The sequence below is a fragment of the Gallinula chloropus genome, assembly GCF_964237585.1.
Source record: "Gallinula chloropus genome assembly, chromosome: 34".
Taxonomy (NCBI): Eukaryota; Metazoa; Chordata; class Aves; order Gruiformes; family Rallidae; genus Gallinula; species Gallinula chloropus.
The window spans coordinates 845989-866906 of NC_140119.1; positions in this window are offsets into that span (position 1 = coordinate 845989).

Below are 20918 nucleotides of genomic sequence, written 5' to 3' on the forward strand. Positions count from 1 at the left end.
CGTGACGCTGGTGGAGTCCGGAGGGGCCTCCAGACCCCCGGGGGGTCCCTGCGCCTCCTCTGCAAGGGCTCTGGCTTAGACGTCAGTGACACCGGCATGGGATGGTTGCGTCAGGCGCCCGGGAAGGGGCTGGAGTACGTGGCGGGGATTGGCAGCACTGGTAGCGGCACCGGCTACGCGCCATCTGTCCGGGGCCGGTTCAGCATCTCCAGGGAGAACTCCCAGAGCACGGTGACGCTGCAGATGAACAGCCTCAGGGACGGTGACACAGCCACCTACTACTGTGCCAAAGCTGCTGCTGGTTTTTTCCTTCGTGCTGTAACTGGTGCTGGTTGCCCCAACCCCATCACCATGTCCCCACCTCCCTGGAGAATATTTCTGGCCCATTATCAACACTTTCTGACCCATTGTGAGTATTTTCAGCCAAAATCTCATCCACTGTTTTCAGAACCTGCCTGTGGTGACCACCAACCCTTTGAACCCTTTGCCCAACCCTTGGCCATTGGCCACATGGAGCCAAACATGGTCAGCACTTGGCCCGGAGCAGCCCGAGCTGGGGGCAGAATGGCAAAGCCAGGCAGGGCATCACTCAAAGGGCTGAGGATTTGGTGACCAGCTGATGTTTGGACTGAGGAGCGTTGAGGTTGCAGGGAGCTGGTCACAGCCGGGATGCAGAGGGTCAAAGCTTGGGGCAGAGGGTCAGGGGTTTGAGCACCACAGTCAAGAGTTAGAAGAAAAAAATACAAGGTTTGGTTGAAACCCGACATAGTTGAGGGAACTGAGGGGCAACGAGGGACAAGGGGGAAACCAGGAATGTCCTTAAGGGAGGTGGGGTCAAGTGGTGGGTCAGGTCAAGTGGCTGGTGAGGTCAGGGGGCCAGTTAGGTCAGGCAGCCCCGTCAGGTAGGTCATCTGATCACGTCAGACAGGGGGTCACGTCAGGTGACAGGTCACGTCAGGCGGCGGGTCAGGTGGCCACCATGCTCACCGGCTGCCTGGCCTGACCGATTGAGTTGCCCGACTGGCCACCTGAGTGACCTGCTGCCTTAGTGACTGGTGCCTCACTGACCAACCACCCTGCTGAACATTCAACCAAAACCTCACCTGATCACTCCACCTACTGCTGCGCCAAAACTGCTTATGGTGCTGGTGCTGGTGGTCCCGACCCAGTCACCATGTCCCCACTTCCTGAGGGAACAGTTTTGTCCCCATCATCAGCCTTTTATGATACATCCTTCACTATTTTTAGCCAAAATCTCCAGCACTTTGGTTCAAACCCTGCCTGTGGCGCCCACCAATCACAGACTCACAGAATCTCAGGGGTGTGAAGGGACACATGAAACCATTGTGTTCAACCTCCTGCTGAATCAGTGACCCTAAAACAGGTCACAAAGGTCGGCATCCAGACGGGTCTGGAATATCGCCAGAGAAAGAGACTCCATAAGTTCCCTGGGCTCAGGCTGCTTCGGGCCCAACCATGGCCATGGCTGGTTGGGGTCATCACCATTATAAGCACCAGCAGCACCAGGATCAATTCTGTTACAGTAGTAGGTGGCCGTGTCACCGTCCCTGAGGCTGTTCATCTGCAGCGTCACCGTGCTCTGGGAGTTGTCCCTGGAGATGCTGAACCGGCCCTGGACCGAGGGTGCGTAGTCTGTGCTGCTGCCACTGGGGTTAATACCTGTCACGCATTTGAGCCCCTTCCTGGGCTCCTGGTGCACCCACTCCATGCTCCAGCTGCTGAAGGTGGAGCCAGAGTCCTTTCAGAGGAGGCGCAGGAACCCCCCGGGTGTCTGGAGGCCCCTCCGGACTCCACCAGCATCACGGCCGCCCGCAGCCCTGGGGAAGGAGGAAGGACACCAGTGAGTCGCCCGCTCCCCTCACCACCACCATCATCATCATCATCATCATCATCATCATCATCATCATCATCATCATCATCATCATCATCATCTCCATTGCCATGTCCTCACAACCTCCTCGTTACCTGGGAGGGTGATGAGGAAGAGGAGGATGAGGGAGTTTCACGGGTGCCCATGGTGATGGGTGGTGTGTTTGGGGAGGGGGGTGATGGCGATGGGTTGGGAGGTTCTTATCATAGAATCATAGAATGTTCTGGGTTGGAAGGGACCACAAGCGTCACAGAGCTCCAACCCCCTGCCACAGGCAGGGACACCAACCTCCAGGCCTGGAGCTACACAAGGTTGCCCAGGGCCCCATCCAACCTGGCCTTGAACACCCCCAGGGATGGGGCATCCACTCCCTCTCTGGGCAGCCCCTTCCAGCCCCTCACCACTCTCTCTGCAAAGAACTTCTCCCTAATATGTCATCTAACCCTTCCCTCCTTCAGCTTCATTCCATCCCCCTTGTCCTGCCAGTCTCTGCCCTTACCAAGCTGATTCCCCTCCTGTTCCTCTGCTCCCTTCAGGGACTGGAAGGCTGCAGTGAGGTGCCCCCACAGCCTTCTCTTCTCCAGGCTGAACCAGCCCAGCTCCCCCAGCCTCTCTTCATAGGGGAGCTGCTCCAGCCCTCTGATCATCTTCGTGGCTCCTCTGACCCCTCTCCAACAGTCCTAGATCTTCCTTGTGATGGGGGCCCAAGCTCTGGTGACATGGCCCTCCAGAGAGAATCCAGTGGGACAAGGGGACTCATGTCTGGAATGATCTCATAGACACCTGGGCCCAGGCACACGCCATCCAATGGGATATCACATCCCCCCACCATGCACCAGCCCCCGGGAAGAGCGAGAGGTACAAGGGGTGGTGGAACCCTCTAGAACTGGGATCTGCATTTAGCCAAAGCCACGTGGCTGGGTAGTTCCAGGGGGTCTCCCCATCAAGCTGGCCCTGCCCAATCAAAACTCCCACAGACTCTAGAGGGGGATAAAGTCCATTAAAAACAGTTGGCAAAACCAGTCTGGGTGATTCCTGCCCCAGGCAAAGGCAAACCCATCCTTGGGATGAGCTTTTGCTCAGGGACCTGGGTGCCCTTGGTGGGTGATGGAAAAGGGTGCGGAAATGCAGTGTGTACCCCCAGGGGATTGAATTCAAGGGGAGGACAGCCACTCAATTCTTGGTGTGGAAAATCAGTCCATGGCATGGGAATGATGTCATGAACCTCCCCAGGGCTCTGCAAATGTAAGATCTGGGCATGGTGGAGATGGTGTGGAAACAGGGGTGGGTAATGTGCTGGTGCTGGCCAGGCCAGAGCTCAGCTCCCCAAGCAGCCAGCACAGCTGAGCTGAGTTTGCCTGGGCTGTTTCCCACACCCCCTGACACCACTGCCCCATGAAAGCAGCTGGGGGAGAAAGGGGAGGGGCTGTTTGCCTCCAGAACAGGCTGAGTGTGGCCGGGGTGTGGGGCCGCTCAGTCGGTCCTGGCCGTCAGGCAGCCCTCTGGAACCGTCGGGTCAGTCAGGGACTCTGTGTCAGCACTGGGGGGGAGTGGAACTGCCCGTTCTTGTTCTACACTCCCAGGGATTTCTGTCAGGAACTGTCCCTGTCCCACCCCACGGAGGCTCCATTTGTCTGTCTGTCTGTCCCGGGCGAGTGAGCGAGCGGATGGGTGGGCATTTGGCCTCTAGCCAGGGCCAAACCACCCCCCACCCCCCAACCCCACATTTAGACCCAACGACGGCCTCCGGGGTGGAATTTTGGGGGGAGTGTGTCGACCCTCGTCCCCTCACCCGCAATTCCCCACCCCAGAAAGCTGAAATTTTGGGGCAAAAAAGGCCAAAATTGGTCCCGGTGAGATGATGGTGACGAGGACTTACCGGAGGAGACGGTGACGACGATCCTGGCGCCCCAGAACTCAATCCAACCAGGATAACCACTGAGATTCACTCCCTGTGCTTCCCCTCCCAACATTTTTTGGGTTTAAATAGCCAAATTTGGGGAAAAAAACCAGTAAGATTTTAAAAAAAATACACTGAATTTTCAAATATTCCTTGAAATTTTCAGTTTTTAAAATATTTTCCAGTCATTTCAAATATTTCTGGGATTTTTTGGGTTGCATGGTGGAAATTGGGAGAGAAATGTGTTGGATTTGAGCAAAAATTGGATGAAAAATTGCAAGGAAAGTGAAAAATTACAAAAATGATGACACATTTCCCCAAATCATTGAGAATTGGGATAAAAAAGGGGGGAAAATTGGATTTGGACTCATTGTAGTGAGATGGAAAAATGGGTGGATGCACTACATTTGGCCAAACTGCCCAAATTTTGGGGGAAATGGGGCAAAAAGAGTAAAAAAGAGAGACTTTGATGTGAAAATGCTGGGGTTTTTTTCAAGAAAATGCTGTATTTGGGGTAAAAATGTGACAGAATTAGTAAAAGAATGTTAAGTTTTGGGAGGAAATGGGGCAAAAGTGGGAAAACAGTCAAAATATCTGGGTAAAAAATGGATTTAAATTTAAAAATTCCCTAATTTGGGGTCAAAAATGGCAATTTTAGGCTGAAAAATGCCCATATTTGGTACAAAGTAGGTAAAAGAGTGCAACATCGTGGCAAAAGATTGGTAACTATAGGCAAATAAATGCCAAATTTTGGGAAAAATGTGGCAAAAATGGAAGATGAATGTGAAGATTTGGGCAAAATGAGGCAAAAGTGGGAGAAAAGTTGAAATATTTGGGTGAAAAATGGGTATAAAATGGAAAATTCCCCAATTTTGGTAAAAAAAATGACCAGAATTGGATCAAAACCCTGGAAAATTGGGAAAATCAGCACAAATTTATCGAGAAACTTGGAGGAAAGAGGAAGCATTGTTTTTTGGTCATCACCAATGTCACCGTGAGTAGTACCCCAACCACCAGCAGCACCACGGTGACACAGGGGGGGACAAAATCCCCCTCTACCAGCACAGCTGTCTACTGTCACCCTGCGGATTTGGATCAAAATTGGGCAAAAAAGGGAAAGGAAGAGCAGATTTGGGTCCAAATTGGCCCCAAACTTCAAAGTTATTCAAGATTTGGGTAAAAATTGGCCAGGAGACGCAAAACTGGATGAGATTTGGGTCAATATTGGCCCAAGAAACCAAAGCAACCCCAGATTTGGGTCAGAATGGACCAGAAGAAGCCAAAGAAAGACCAGATTTGGGTCATGATGGTGGGAGCTGGTGACTCACTGGTGTCCTTCCTCCTTCCCCAGGGCTGCGGGCGGCCGTGACGCTGGTGGAGTCCGGAGAGGCCTCCAGACACCCGGGGGGTCCCTGCGCCTCCTCTGCAAGGGCTCTGGCTTCGACTTCAGCAGCAAGGGCATGGAGTGGGTGCGTCAGGTGCCTGGGAAGGGGCTGGAGTACGTCGCGGGTATTAACAAGGATGGTGGTTGGGCAGGATACGCGCCATCAGTCAAGGGCCGGTCCACCATCTCCAGGGACAACTCCCAGAGCACGGTGACGCTGCAGATGAACAGCCTCAGGGATGGTGACACAGCCACCTACTACTGTGCCAAAGAATCTGGTGCTGGTGGTGGTTATCCTGGTGGCCCCGACCCTGTCCCCGTACCCCGACCTCCCTAGAGAACAATTTCGAGCTCCAACATTGAATTTTTTTGATCTGTTGAGTCACCCGGTTCCACCATCACCCTTCTCATATGTGTCATGGTTCTTCCGGGGGAGCAAGTCTGGGCTGAGCTATTGACAGTGCTCCAAGGGCCGAAAGTTGGGGTGACCAGTTGAGAGTTGGGGTGAGAAGTTGAGGTTTTGGGGTGAAGAGCGTTGATGGAAACAGAGCTGGAGGCCGATGGCCAAGGTTTGGGCAAAGGTCTCAAGGGCTTGGTGGGCACCACAGGCAGGTTCTGAAAGAAACTGGTTGAGATTTGGGCCGGAAAAACTCAAAGATGGGTCAAAAGAGGTTGACAATGGGCCAAAAGTTTTCACCAGGGAGGTGGGGACATGGTGATGAGGTCAGGACCACCCGCAGCATCAGAAACAGTATCAGCACTTTTGGCGCAGTAGTAGGTGGCCGTGTCACCGTCCCTGAGGCTGTTCATCTGCAGCGTCACTGTCACCGTCCCTGAGGCTGTTCATCTGCAGCGTCACTGTGCTCTGGGATTTGTCTCTGGAGATGCTGAACCGGCCCTTGAATGAGGGCGCGTAGTCAGGGATGATACAAAAGCTGTTATTACGCGCGACATATTCAAGTCCCTTTCATCATCTCCATCACCACGTCCTCACCACTCGCTCGTTACCTGGGAAGGCGACGAGGAAGAGGAGGATGGTGGAGGCTCAGCAGGTGCCCATAGTGATGGGTGGTGTGTTTGGGGAGGGGGGTGATGGCGCCATGATGGGGTCGGGGGGTTCTTATAGGGCGGAGGGGTGAGGGGTGATTTGCATAATGAGGTGGGGATGATGGAGGTGGCTCATTACCTCCCCCAGGGTATCAGAGCCCTAACGAGCCCACCAATTTGTTTCATTTGGCTTATTGAATTAGTTCTCTAGGGAACGAGGTTTGGGGAAGAATAAATAAATTAGTTAATTAACTAAATAATTAATTACAAAGTCGTGTCTGAGGTGTGTGGTCAAAACAAGGAGTTAATCAATTAATTATAAAATCTCCAGGGAAGATGTGGTAAGTTAATTAATTATTTATAGGGAGACACACGGTGGAAAGCAATTAAAAAATAAGTTAATGAAGTCATTAAAGGGGGTATCCAGGGAACCCATGTCAGATGCATGGAAAAAGTAATCAAAAAATAATTTAATTAAGTAATTAAATGGATTCTGTATGTTGTCCATGGCAGACAAACAGTGAAAGTAATGAAGAAATCTGTTAATTAGTTAATTATATGGAGTCTCTAGAGAACGAATGGCAGGTGCATGGTAAAAGCAATTAAGAAATCAGTTAATGAAGCAATTAAAGGAGGTCTGCACAGAGCCCAAGGTAGATGCCCAGCAAAAGTAATGAAGAAATCTGTTAAAGTAACTATAGGGGGTGTCTAGGCTCAGGAGGCCTTTCCCAGGGGTCCAGACCCCGCTTGGTCCCTCTTCCCCTTTCTGGAGGCTTCCGCACCCACCCTGAGCAGGGGCGTAGGCAGCTTTGCTCCAGGGGAGAAGAACTTGGCCTCCTCACCTCCTTTTTTGGACCCAAAGCTGCTCTTCCCGTGGCTTCTCTGGTCACTTTGGACCCACATCTCATCAAGCTTTGGGTCTACCAGTCCATCATGACCCAAATCTGGTCTTCCTTTGGCTTCTTCTGGTCCATTTTGACCCAAGTCTGGTTTTCCTTTGGTTCCTTGGGCCAATTTTGACCCCAAACTTGAATAACTTTGGGGTTTGGGGCCAATTTGGACCCAAATCATAGAATCATAAAATCATAGAATCATAGAATTTTAGGGGTTGGAAGGGACCTTGAGAGATCTTCAGGTCCAACCCCCCTGCCCAAGCAGCTCCCTAGGACATATCACTCAGATAGGCGTGCAGACGGGTCTTGAATATCTCCAGAGATGGAGACTCCACCACCTCCCTGGGCAGCCTGTCCCAGGGCTCCCTCACCCTCACTGTGAAAAAGTTCTTCCCTGTGTTGGTGTGGAACTTCCTGTGCTCCAACTTGCAGCCATTGCTCCTTGTCCTGTCCCCACAGACACTGAAAAGGGGCTGGCTGATTCCCCCTGCATCCCCTGCTTCAGATAATTATAGACTTTAATTAGGTCCCCCCTTAGTCTTCTCTTCTCAAGGCTGAAGAGTCCCAGCTCACTCAGCCTTTCCTCACAGGGGAGATGCTCCAGGCCCTTCATCATCTTCATAGCCTTTCTCTGAACTCTCTCCAGGAGATCCCTGTCTGTTTGATCCCAGGGAGCCCAAAACTGGACACAATACTCCAGGTGGGGCCTGACAAGGGCAGAGTAGAGGGGGAGGATCACCTCCTTTGACCTACTGGCTACACTCCTCCGGATGCACCCCAGGATCCCATTGTCTCTCTCAGCCCCCAGGGCACAGTGCTGGCTCATGGTCAACCTGTCATCTACCAGGACCCACAGGTCCTTCTCCACTGAGCTCTTCTCCTTCAGCATCTTCGGAATGACATGGATGCACCAGGCGCCCGGGAAGGGGCTCGAATATACCGCGAGTATTAGTAGCGGTGGTGGTACCTACTACACGCCGGTTCACCATCTCCAGGGACAACTCCCAGAGCACGGTGACGCTGCAGATGAACAGCCTCAGGGACGGTGACATGGCCACCGACTAATGCACCAGAGCTGGTGATGAGGGTAGTTATCCTGGTAGCCCCAACCTGTCACTGTGTCCCCACCTCCCTGGTGGGGATTTTTCATGCTCCAAGATTGACTTATTTTGACCCATTGAGTCGCCCGGTCCCACCATCACCCTCCTCATCCACATCATCATCCCTCCCGGGAACAAGTCTGAGGTATTAACAGTGCCCCAAGGGCCGAGGTTTGGGGTGACCAGTTGAGGGTTGGGGTGGCCCAATGAGGGTTTGGGTGAAGAGTGTTGAGGTTGGAGGGAAATGGTCAAAGCTTGGCCAATGGCCAAGGGTTGGGCAAAGGGCTCAATGGGTTGGTGGGCACCACAGGCAGCTTTGAAGGAAACTGCTGAACCTTTGGGAGCAAAAATAATCAAAGATGGGACAGAAAATGCTGACAATTGGCCAGAATTGTTTTCTGCTGAGGTGGGGACACAGGGACAGGGTCGGGGCCACCACCAATATAAGCGTTACCACCAGCAGGAACAGCATATCTGGCGCAGTAGTAGGTGTCCGTGTCACCGTCCCTGAGGCTGTTCATCTGCAGCGTCACCGTGCTCTGGGAGTTGTCCCTGGAGATGCTGAACCAGCCCTTGACTGCTGACGGGTACCATGTGCTGCCACTGCTGCTAATACCTCCAACCCACTCAAAGGTCTTCCCAGGCGCCTGGCGCATCCATGCCATGGGGGTGCTGTTGAAGTCGAAGCCAGAGCCCCTGCAGAGGAGGCGCAGGGACCCCCCGGGTGTCTGGAGGCCCCTCCAGACTCTACCAGCATCATGGCCGCCCGCAGCCCTGGGGAAGGAGGAAGGACACCAGTGAGTCCAGAGGGGTCTCCAGAAACCCGGGGGGTCCCTGTGCCTCCTCTGCAAGGGCTCTGGCTTTGACTTCAGCAGCACCAGCCTGGGACGGGCTCACCAGGTGCCCAGGAAGGGGCTGGAGTTCGTCATGCAGATTGGCACTGCTGTTGACAGACAATACGCTCCGTAGGACCAGGGCCTGTTCAGCATCTCCAGGGACAACTCCCAGAGCACGGTGACGCTGCAGATGAACAGCCTCAGGGACGGTGACACGGCCACCTACTAGTGTGCCAGAGCTAATCCTACCTGTGCTGGTGGCCCTGCCCCCGCCCATGTGTTCTCACCTCCCTGGAGAACAATTCTGCCCCAATATCAACCTCTTTTAACACATCTACAAGTTTTTTTGTTCCAAATCTCAACCAGTTTCTTTCTGAACTTGCCTGTGGTGCCCACAAACCCCTTGAGCCTTGTGCCCAACCCTTGGCCATTGGCTTCAAGATCAACCCTTGGTCCTTGTAGCAACATCGCACTCAGCTTTGCCGTTCTGCCCTGAGCTCAGGCTGCTCTGTGCCCAAACTTGACACTGTTTGAAAAATGTGGAGTGTTTTTGGCCCAAAACTTGGTTAGTTTTTCTCCAACCCGTCACCATGTGGCCTGAAACACTTGTTGGAGCAGAAATGGCCAGAGGTGAGGCCAGAATTGTCCTGAGGTGCGGTGGGGACTCGGGTACGGGGTCGTGGCCACCAGGAACAGCAGCACCATAACTATAACCAGATTTGGCACAGTAGTAGGTGGCCGTGTCACCGTCCCTGAGGCTGTTTATCTGCAGCGTCACCGTGCTCTGGGAGTTGTGCCTGGAGATGCTGAACCGGCCCTGGACTGAAGGCGCGTACTCCGTGCCACCACTGCTGGTGATACTCGCGATGTATTCAAAGGTGTTCCCAGGTGCCTGGTGCATCCATCCCATGCCGTAGTTGCTGAAGGGGAAGCCAGAGCCCTTGCAGAGGAGGCACAGGGACCCCCCGGGTGTCTGGAGGCCCCTCTGGACTCCACCAGTGTCACGGCCGCCCGCAGCCCTGGGGAAGGAGGAAGGACACCAGTGTGACGCCCGCTCCCACCACCATCATCATCATCATCATCATCATCATCATCATCATCATCATCATCATCATCATCATCATCATCATCATCCAAACTCCCACAGACTCTAGAGGGGCATAAAGTCCATTAAAACCAGTTGGCAAAACCAGTCCGGGTGATTCCTGCCCCAGGCAAAGGCAAACCCATCCTTGGGATGAGCTTTTGCTCAGGGACCTGGGTGCCCTTGGTGGGTGATGGGAAAGGGTGGGGTAATGCAGTGTGTACCCCCAGGGGATTGAATTCCAGGGGAGGACAGCCACTCAATTCTTGGGGTGGAACATCAGTCCATGGCAGGGGAATGATGATATGAACCTGCCCAGGGCTCTGCAAATGTAAGATCTGGGCATGGTGGAGATGGTGTGGAAACAGGGGTGGGTAATGTGCTGGTCCTGGCCAGGCCAGAGCTCAGCTCCCTAAGCAGCCAGCACAGCTGAGCTGAGTTTGCCTGGGCTGTTTTCCACACCCCCTGACACCACTGCCCCATGAAAGCAGCTGGGGGAGAAAGGGGAGGGGCTGTTTGCCTCCAGAACAGGCTGAGTGTGGCCGGGGTGTGGGGCCGCTCAGTCGGTCCTGGCCGTCAGGCAGCCCTCTGGAACCGTCGGGTCAGTCAGGGACTCTGTGTCAGCACTGGGGGGGAGTGGAACTGCCCGTTCTTGTTCTACACTCACAGGGATTTCTGTCAGGAACTGGCCCTGTCCCACCCCACGGAGGGTCCGTCTGTCTGTCTGTCCCGGGGCAGTGAGCGAGCGGCTTGGTGGGCATTTGGCCTCTAGCCAGGGCCAAACCACCCCCCACCCCCCAACCCCACATTTAGACCCAACGACGGCCTCCAGGGTAGAATTTTGGGGGAACTTGTTGACCCTCGTCCCCTAACCCACACATCCCCACACTGGGATGGTGAAATTTTTGGGCAAAAATGGCCAAAATTTGTCCTGGTGAGATGATGGTGATGAGGACTTACCGGAGGAGACGGTGACGACGAGCCCAGCACCACAAAAATCAATCTGACCAGTATAACCACTGTGATTCACACCCGGCGCTTCCCCTTCCAATATCTTTTGGGTTTAAAAAGCCAAATTTTGGGCAAAAAATTTAAAAAATTCAAAAAGTTTCATAAATTGTCAAGTTAGTTACCCGGTTCCACCAGCGCCCTCTGCATCCTTCAAGGGGAGCAAGTCTGGGCCAAGCAAATCTGGCTGTGATCAGCACACCCAGGGAGGAGCGATCGATCCCCTGTGTGCCCAGCGCTGCCATCAAGGATCCTGCTGCAGAGGCACCAAGGCCACTGAGTTTGGATTCCGGCTTCCTGAGGCATCACAGTCACCATGTCCCTGCCACAGGCTCCCCCAGACACACCCAATCATCAATTAATTCAACGATTTCTTAATTACTTTTGCCCCGAACGTGACACAGGCTCCACAGAGACCCCCTTCTTAATTGCATTCTGCAACCCATCTCCCCATAATTAATTAATTAAATCCTACAACTGCCATGGCTTCCCTGGAGACTTTCTAATGAATTAATTAATCCCTTCTTGTGACTTGCGAACTGAGACTAAATGCTCGTAATCAATCAATCAATTAATTAATTAATTATTTTTTCCATGAGCCTCATTCCCTGGACAACTGGTTAATTAAGTCAAAACAAACTACTCTATTGCTACGCTCATTAGTGATACGATACCCATGGGAGGTGTTGCTAACATAATCCCTCCCTCTTCTTGCCATCCCTGACTCATTATACAAATCACCTCCCACACCTCCGCCGTATAAGAACCCCCCAACCCCGTTGTGGTGCCATCACGTCCTCCCCAAACCCAACACCCATCACCATGGGCACCCGCTGGGCCTCCCCCATCCGCCTCTTCCTCGTCGCACTCCCAGGTAACCAGGGGGTGGTGAGGACATGGTGATGGAGATGATGATGATGATGATGATGATGATGATGATGATGATGATGATGATGATGATGATGATGATGATGATGATGATGGTGGTGGGAGCGGGCGACTCACTGGTGTCCTTCCTCCTTCCCCAGGGCTGCGGGTGGCCGTGATGCTGGTGGAGTCTGGAGGGGCCTCCAGACACCCGGGGCGTCCCTGCGCCTCCTCTGCAAGGGCTCTGGCTTCACCTTCAGCAGCTATGACATGGGCTGGATGCGCCAGGCGCCTGGGAAGGGGCTCGAGGTTGTCGCATATATTAACAGTGGTGGCAGCAGCGTCTACACGTCCTCGGTCCAGGGCCGGTTCAGCATCTCCAGGGACAACTCCCAGAGCACGGTGACGCTGCAGATGAACAGCCTCAGGGACGACGACACGGCCACCTACTACTGTGCCAAATATGCCAGTGGTACTACTGGTGGTGCTGGTGGTAGTTGGAATGGTTTGAGCCTGAAGCGTGTGGCCTGAGTCCCCTGAGCCTGTTCCCCCCACCCCTCGGCCTCCATCTTCTCCCTCCCTGGCCCAATGGCCCCCGGTTCTCCTCAGCCTCAGCCCTCGGCACCCGGCCTGGGACAGGGGCCCAAGGGACGAGGGGATGGGGGAAACAGTTGAGTGTTGGGGTGACCAGTTGAGTGTCGTGGGGACCAGTTGAGGGGTTGGGTTGAAGAACGTTGAGGTTGGAGGGAAACGGTCACAGCTGGAGGCCAATGGCCAAGGGTTGGGAAAGGCCTCAAGGGGTTGGTAGGCACCACAGTTGGATTCTGAAGGAAACTGGGGGAGATTTGGGCCAGAAACACTCAAAAATGGGTCAAAAGAGGTTGAGAATGGGCCAAACTGGTTCTGCAGGGAGGTAGGCACACGGGGACGGGGTCAATGACTCCACCAGCATAACCAGCATAACCAGTAGGACGTTTGGCGCAGTAGTAGGTGGCCATGTCGTCGTCCCTGAGGCTGTTCATCTGCAGCGTCACCGTGCTCTGGGAGTCGTCCCTGGTGATGGTGAACCGGCCCTTGACCGACGGCGCGTACTCAGTGCTGTCAAAGATGTCAACTGTCGCAACAAACTCGAGCCCCTTCCCAGGTGCCTGGCGAGCCCAGGACATGTTAGTGAGGCTGAAATCAAAGCCAGAGCCCTTGCAGAGGAGGCGCAGGGACCCCCCGGGTGTCTGGAGGCCCCTCCGGACTCCACCAGCGTCACGGCCGCCCGCAGCCCTGGGGAAGGAGGAAGGATACCAGTGAGTCACCCACTCCCACCACCATCATCATCATCATCATCATCATCATCATCATCATCATCATCATCATCTCCATCGCCACGTCCTCACCACTCCCTCGTTACCTGGATTGGTTTGCATGTATTTACCCCACTGCTGGCAGCACCTACTCTGGGTCATTGGTCACATTGTCCCAACCTCTCTAGAGAACAATCTTTTGATCCATCTTTGGCCCAAATCTCAACCAGTTTCCTTCAGAACCTGTCTGTGCTGCCCACCAACCCCTCGAGCCCTTTGCCCAAACCTTGACCATTGGTCACATGGAGCCAAACTTGGTCAGCATGGGGAAAAAGTAAATATTTAGTTAATTACTGAATTGATTAATTATGAGTGTCTGGTGTCAGGTGCCCAGTCTAAAGAAGGGATTAATTAATTAATTAGAAGGTTTCCAGGGAAGCTGGGGCAGCTGTAGGATTTTATTAATTAATTGTGGGGAGATTGGTGGCAGAATGCAATTAGGAAATCTATTAATTAAGTAACTATAGGCGGGTCTCCAGGCAGTCTATATCATATGCACGGCCAAAGTAATTAAGAAATCAATTTATTAATTCATTAAATGGGTTCTCTGGGGGAGCCACTGGCAGGCACATGGTGAAAGCAATTAAGAAATCTGCCACATCCTCACCAACCTCTCGTTACCTGGGAGGGCGACGAGAAAGAGGAGGATGGTGGAGGCCCAACCAGTGCCCATGGTGATGGGTGGTGGGTTTGGAGAAGGGGGTGATGGCGCCATGATGGGGTCAGGGGGTTCTTATAGGGCAGAGGGGTGTGGGGTGATTTGCAAAATGAGGCAGGAAGGCGAGAGGAGGGGGGAAGCCTCGAACCTCTGAGGTCGGACCTGAATGTAGTCCCAAGGGCTGCGGGCGGCCGTGACGCTGGTGGAGTCTGGAGGGGCCTCCAGATACCCTAGGGGTCCCCGCACCTCCTCTGCAAGGGCTCTGGCTTCACCTTCAGCAGCTACAGCATGTTTTGGATGCACCAGGTGCCCAGGAAGGGGCTCGAGTAAATCTGTAGTATTAAGAGTGTTGGTAGTGGCACAGCCTACGCATCATCGGACAAAGGCCAGTTCAGCATCTCCAGGGATGAATCCCAGAGCACGGTGACGCTGCAGATGAACAGCCTCAGGGACGGTGACACGGCCACCTACTACTGTGCCAAAGCTGCTGCTGGTGTTTTTTTCCATCGTGCTTTTACTGGTGCTGGTGGCCCTGACCCCATCACCATGTTCCCACCTCCCTGGAGAAAATTTCTGGCCCGTTATCAACACTTTCTGACCCATTCTGGGTATTTTCAGCCAAAATCTCACCCACTGTTGTTCAGAACCTGCCTGTGGTGCCCACCAACCCTTTGAACCCTTTGCCCAACCCTTGGCCATTGGCCACATGGAGCCAAACTTGGTCAGCACTTGGTCTGAAGCAGCCCGAGCTGGGGGCAGAATGGCAAAGCCAGGCAGGGCATCACTCAAAGGGCTGAGGATTTGGTGACCAGTTGATGTTTGGGCTGAGGAGCGTTGAGGTTGCAGGGAGCTGGTCACAGCTGGGATGCAGAGGGTCAAAATTGGGGCAGAGGGTCAACGTTTTGAGCACCACAGTCAAGAGTTTGAAGAAAAAATCCAAAGTTTGGTTGAAACCCAACATAGTTGAGGGAACTGAGGGGCAGAGAGGGACAAGGGGAAACCAGGAATGTCCTTAAGGGAGGTGGGGTCAAGTGATGGGTCAGGTCAAGTGGCTGGTGAGGTCAGCGGGCCAGTTAGGTCAGGCAGCCCCATCAGGTAAGTTGATCGATCACGTCAGGCAGGGGGTCATGTCAGGTGACAGGTCACGTCAGGCGGCGGGTCAGGTGGCCACCATGCACACTGGCTGCCTGGCCTGACCGGTCGCCTTGCCCAACCGGCCACCTGAGTGACCTGCTGCCTTAGTGACTGGTGCCTCACTGACCGGACACCTTGCTGACCATTCAACCAAAGCCTCACCTGATCACTCCACATACTGCTGCGCCAAAACTGCTTATGGTGCTGGTGCTGGTGGTCCCCACCCAGCCACCATGTCCCCACTTCGTGAGGGAACAGTTTTGGCCCCATCATCAGCCTTTTATGATCCATCCTTGAGTATTTTCAGCCCAAATCTCCACCACTTTGGTTCAAACCCTGCCTGTGGCGCCCACCAATCACAGACTCACAGAATCACAGGGGTGTGAAGGGACCCACAGAGCCCATTGTGTCCAACCCCCTGCCAGAGCAGGGTCCCTACAACAGGTCACAAAGGTCGACATCCAGACGGGGCTGGAATATCACCAGAGAAAGAGACTCCACAACCCCTGGGAGGCTGCTTCACGCCTGACTGTGGCTGTGTTCTCCCAAATGAGGGTGGATGGGGTCACCACCAGTAAAAGCACCAGCAGCACCAGTAGCAAATTTGCTGCAGTAGTAGGTGGCCGTGTCACCGTCCCTAAGGCTGTTCGTCTGCAGCGTCACCGTGCTCTGGGAGTTGTCCCTGGAGATGCTGAACCGGCCCTTGACTGACGGTGCGTAGCCGCTCCAACCACCATTCCAGCTAATAGCTGCAACGTATTTGAGCCCCTTCCCGGGTGCCTGGCGAGCCCAAGTCATGCCAGTGTTGCTTAAGTCAAAGCCAGAGCCCTTGCAGAGGAGGCGCAGGGACCCCCCGGGTGTCTGGAGGCCCCTCCGGACTCAACCAGCGTCTCGGCCGCCCGCAGCCCTGGGGAAGGAGGAAGGACACCAGTGAGTCGCCCACTCCCACCATCATCATCATCATCATCATCTCCATCCCCACGTCCTCACCACCCCCTCGTTGCCTGGGAGGGCGACAAGGAAGAGGAGGATGGGGGAGGCCCAGCGGGTGCCCATGGTGATGGGTGGTGGGTTTGGGGATGGGAGTGATGGCGCCATGACAGGGTCGGGGGTTCTTATCATAGAGTCCCAGACTGGTCTGGGTTGGGAGTGACCCCAAGGGTCGCAGAGTTCCAACACCCCTGCTAAAGGCAGGGACACCAATCTCGAGACCTGGAGCTACACAAGGTGTCCCAGGGCCCCATCCAAACTGGCCTTGAACACCCCCAGGGATGGGGCACCCACCCCCTCTCTGGGCAGCCCCTTCCAGCCCCTCACCACTCTCTGTAAAGAACTTCCCCCCAATATCTCCTCTAACCTTTCCCTCCTTCAGCTTCACTCCATCCCCCTTGTCCTGCCAGTCTCTGCCCTTTAACAAGCTGATTCCCCTCCTGTTTCTCTGCTCCCTTCAGGGACTGGGAGGCTGCAATGAGGTCCCCCCACAGCCTTCTCTTCTCCAGGCTGAACCAGCCCAGCTCTTCCAGCCTCTCTTCATAGGGGAGCTGCTCCAGCCCTCTGATCATCCCCGTGGCTCCTCTGACCCCTCTCCAACAGCCCCACATCTTCCTTGTGTTGGGCCCCCACTCTGGACACAGGACTCAAGCTGGGGAGGGCAGAGCAGAGAGGGACAATCCCCCATCTGGGCTGCTCCACTGTGGCAAGACATCTCTGCCCAGCCTGAGCACCTCACTGTCACAGGACGGCGTGGAGATGCCCACGGACCCAAGAGCCCCTGAAGAACATCAGAACAACCGTCGGGTGGATCAGGGTGCTGAGGCTGAAGTGGCTCCAGGAGACCTCGACTGGCAACGTCAGGGTGAATCCTTTATTGCAGTAGTAGGTGGCTGTGTCACCATCCCTGAGGCTGTTCATCTGCAGCGTCACCGTGCTCTGGGAGTCGTCCCTGGAGATGGTAAACCGGCCCTTGACAGATGCCGCGTAGTCTGTCCAACTACCACCGCTGTTAATCTGCGCAACGTACTCCAGCCCCTTCCCGGGTGCCTGGCGTACCCATCCTATGCGGGTGCTGCCGAAGTTGTAGCCAGAGCCCTTGCAGAGGAGGCGCAGGGACCCCCCGGGTGTCTGGAGGCCCCTCCAGACTCCACCAGCGTCACGGCCACCCGCAGCCCTGGGGAAGGAGGAAGGACACCAGTGAGTCACCCGCTCCCACCACCATCATCATCATCATCATCATCATCATCATCATCATCATCATCATCATCATCATCTCCATCACCACGTCCTCACCACCCCCTTGTTACCTGGGACGGCGACGAGGAAGAAGAGGATGGGGGAGGCCCAGGGGGTGCCCATGATGATGGGTGGTCAGTTTGGGGAAGGGGGTGATGGCACCATGACGGGGCCGGGGGGTTCTTATAGGGCAGAGGGGTTCTTATAGGGCCGTTCTGCCCCGTACTTGGAGCAAGTTTGTCTCCATGTGGCCAATGGACAAGATTTGGGCAAAGGGCTCAAGTGGTTGTTGGGCAGCACAGGCAGGTTCTGAAGGAAACTGGTTGAGATTTGGGCCAAAGATGGATCAAAAGATTGTTCTCTAGAGAGGTTGGGACAATGTGACCAATGACCCAGAGTAGGTGCTGCCAGCAGTGGGGTAAATACATGCAAACCAATCCAGGTAATGAGGGGGTGGTGAGCACGTGGCGATGGAGATGATGATGATGATGATGGTGTTGGTGGGAGTGGGCAACTCACTGGTGTCCTTCCTCCTTCCCCAGGGCTGCGGGCAGCCGTGATGCTGGTGGAGTCCAGAGGGGCCTCCAGACACCCGGGGGGTCCCTGCGCCTCCTCTGCAAGTGCTCTGGCTTCACTTTCAGCAGCAATGACATGGTTTGGGCACGTCAGGCGCCTGGGAAGGGGTTGGAGTGGGTTGCAAGTGTTGACAGCAGTGGTGGAACATGGTGCGCCCTGTCGGTCATGGGGTGCTTTGGGATCTCCAGGGACAACTCCCAGAGCACGGTGACGCTGCAGATGAACAGCCTCAGGGACGGTGACACGGCCACCTACTACTGTGCCAAAGAAGATGATGATGATGTTGATGGCCGTGGCCCCGACCCTATCTCTGTGTCCCAACCTCCCTGGAGATGATTTTTGGTGCATTATCAAATTTTTTTGACACATCTTTGCCTATCTTCAGCTCAAAACTCACCCCCTTTGGTTCAAAACTGCCCGTGGTGCCCACCAACCCCTTGAGCCCTTTGCCCAACCCTTGCCCACTGGCCTCCAGCTTTCCCCAGACCCATTCAGACATGACCGTTCCACCCTACACACAACTGGTCACCCCAATTATCAGCTGGTCACCCCAACCCTTGGCCCTTGGGTCACTGTCACAGCTGGATGTCGACGGCTGAGACTGAGGAGAAAGGGGTGACATTGGGCCAGGGAGGGAGAAGGTTGAGGCCGAGGGGTGGGGCAATGGAGTCAGGGGACTCAGGACACAGGGCCAAGGGGTTGACAAGGAAGAGCCACTCTTTGTTTTCACCACACTCCTGAGAGCAGACCCTCGTAATTAATTATAGTAATTAACTATTTAATTGATATTCCCCCACACCTCATACCCTGGAGAAATAATCAAGTCAAACCAAACTGAGTGGGTGTGATCATTAATGATCCGATACCCAGGGGAGGTAACGAGCCACCCCATCCCGCCCTGCCTCATTAGGCAAATCCCCCCCCAACCCTCTGCCTTATAAGAACACCCCAACCCCAATGTGGTGCCGTCACCCCCTCCCAAAACCCACCACACATCACCATGGGCACCCACTGGGCCTCCCCCATACTCCTCTTCCTCGTTGTCCTCCCAGGTAACGAGGGGGTGGTGAGGACGTGGCGATGGAGGTGATGATGATGATGATGATGATGATGATGATGATGATGATGGTGGTGGGAGCAGGTGACTCACTGGTGTCCTTCCTCCTTCCCCAGGGCTGCGGGCGGCCGTGACGCTGGTGGAGTCCGGAGGGGCGTCCAGACACCCGGGGGGTCCCTGCGCCTCCTCTGCAAAGGCTCTGGCTTTGAACTCAGCAGCACCGGCATGAACTGGGTGCGCCAGGCACCCGGGAAAGGGCTGGAGTCTGTCGCATATATTGGCATCGGTGGTGTCACCTACTACCCGCCGTGGGTCCAGGGCCGGTTCAGCATCTCCAGGGACAACTCCCAGAGTACGGTGACGCTGCAGATGAACAGCCTCAGGGACGGTGACACGGCCACCTACTACTGTGCCAAAGATGGTGGGGCTAATTATGGTGCTGGTGGTGGCCACGACCCCGTCACCATGTCCCCTCCTCCCCAGAGAAACATTCTGACCCATTTACAGCCTTTTTTGTCCCAACTTCCAGTAGTTTTGGCCCAAATATTGCCCACTGTTTTTCAGAACCGGCCTGTGGTGCTCACCAGTCACAGACTCACAGTGCTGTAAGGATCATAAGGGACCTCCAGAACCCATGGGGTCCAACCCCCTGCCAAAGCAGGTTCCCTAGGACAGGTCACACAGGTCGGTGTCCAGGCAGGTTTGGAGTATCTCCAGAGAAGGAGACTCCACCTGCCCCTGCACTTGGGCCCTGCCTGACCGTGGCCATGTTGCCCAACTCAGGGTGCTTTTCACCCAAACTTTGGTCGTTTTTTTCTCCAAGATGTCACTGTGGGAAACAGAAACTCTTGTTGGAGCAGAAACAGACAGTGGTGGGGCCAGAATTTTCCTGAGAGGAGGTGGAGACATGGTGACGGAGTCGGGGCCACCAGCATAATAACCACCAGTAGCAGTAGCAGCTCTGGCACAGTAGTAGGTGGCTGTCCCTGAGGTTGTTCATCTGCAGCATCACCGTGCTCTGGGAGTTGTCCCTGGAGATGCTGAACCAACACTGTACAGAGAACATGTAGTAGGTGCTGCCACCGATGTCAATATCCACAATGAAATCCAGCCCCTTCCCAGGAGCCTGGAACATCCATCCCATGGCGCAGCTGCTGAAGGAGAAGCTGGAGGCCTTGCAGAGGAGGCGCAGGGACCCCTCAGCCCTTGAGGACACCCAGATTCCTGCCCGTCCCCTAACCCGCCCAGACCCAGACTTATTCCCACCAAGGAGCAAGGATCTCGATGTGGAGGGTGATGGTGGGAGCGGGCGACTCACTGGTGTCCTTCCTCCTCCCCAGGGCTGCGGGCGGCCGTGACGCTGGTGGAGTCCGTAGGGGCCTCCAGACACCCGGGGGGTCCCTGCGCCTCCTCTGCAAGGGCTCTGGCTTCACCTTCAGCAGCTTTGCCATGTTCTGGGTGCACCAGGCGCCCAGGAAGGGGCTGGAGTGGGTTGCAGGAATTACCAGCACTAGTAGCTACACAGCCTATGCATCATCAGTCAAGGGGCGTTTCACCGTCTCCAGGGACAACTCCCAGAGCACGGTGACGCTGCAGATGAACAGCCTCAGGGACGGTGACACGGCCACCTACTACTGTGCCAAATGTGCTTATAGTGGTGGTGCTTATAGTATTGGTGGCCCAAACCCTGTCCCCATGTACCCATCTGCCTGTAGAACAATTTGGGCTTATCACTAACAGTTTTTGACCCATCTTTCCGTATTTTCAGCCCAAATCCTGACTATTTATCTTCAAACCCTGCCTGTGGTGCCAACCAACCCTTGAAGCCCTTTGCCCAAACTTTGGCCATTGGCCACATGGAGCCTAACACGGTCAGTGCTTGGCCTGAAGCAGCTCGAG